This window comes from Plasmopara halstedii (genome assembly GCF_900000015.1).
Source record: "Plasmopara halstedii genome assembly, contig: Scaffold_555, whole genome shotgun sequence".
NCBI classification, from domain to species: domain Eukaryota; phylum Oomycota; class Peronosporomycetes; order Peronosporales; family Peronosporaceae; genus Plasmopara; species Plasmopara halstedii.
In genome coordinates this window covers 1,192,157-1,192,621 of record NW_020187475.1, presented here as the reverse complement: position 1 = coordinate 1,192,621, position 465 = coordinate 1,192,157, and positions in this window count along the sequence as shown.

Here is a 465-nt window from a genome sequence, read left to right as displayed (position 1 = left end):
ACAACGCATCAGCCAAAGCATTCTGCTTTTCCGGCTTATACTTCACCTCAAAGTTATAATCTGCAAAGAATAATAGCCATCTAGCCATCCTCTGCGAGAGTTGAGGTGACTGAGTCGCAGTGCATCGTGACGCATGATCTGTATAAATCACGAACGCCTTGGAGCCGAGCAGGTTGACCCTGAACTTGACATGTACATACTTCATCGCATGTAGCTCCTTGTCATGAACTGGATAGTTCTTCTCTGCATCTTTGAGCTGTCAAGATTCGAGCGCGATCAGCCGATCTCACCTCTCGGTGTCTGCTTGCAGCCGTGCACAGCCGATGACAAAGTCCGAAGCGACACAGACGACGCTGACAGGACGATCGGGGTCTGGCAGCGCCAGTATTAGTGTATGCAATAGGCAGCCTTTGACCCCGACAAAAGCCTCCCGATGTTCGGTGTTCCAACACCATTCCGCATCCA